Source organism: Myotis brandtii, unplaced genomic scaffold (genome assembly GCF_000412655.1).
Source record: "Myotis brandtii unplaced genomic scaffold, ASM41265v1 scaffold410, whole genome shotgun sequence".
Taxonomy (NCBI): Eukaryota; Metazoa; Chordata; class Mammalia; order Chiroptera; family Vespertilionidae; genus Myotis; species Myotis brandtii.
In genome coordinates, this window is record NW_005365764.1 from 755,381 (window position 1) to 755,791 (window position 411).

The following is a 411-nucleotide window of genomic DNA, read 5'->3' on the forward strand; positions in this document are numbered from 1 at the left end:
GGAAAACACATATATAATTACATATTGTTTTTGTGATTCATCACTATGCTTTAATTATGTTCAATTTGTAACAATGAAATTGGGGGTCACCACAACATGAGGAACTGTATTAAAGGGTCGCTCGGGGCATTAGGAAGGTTGAGAACCACTGCTCTAGAGCATCCATATTGTCACAAATGGCAATATTTCATTCTTTTTATGGCTGAGTAATATTCCATTGTGTATATGTACCATGTGTTCTTTATCCACTTGTCTATCGATGGACACTCAGATCGCTTCCATATCTGGCTATCCTATATAATAAAAGGGTAATATGCAAATTGACCCTAAAAGCAGAGCGACTGGGAATCACTGGTCACTATGACACACACTGACCACCAGGGGGCAGACGCTCAATGCAGGAGCTGCCCC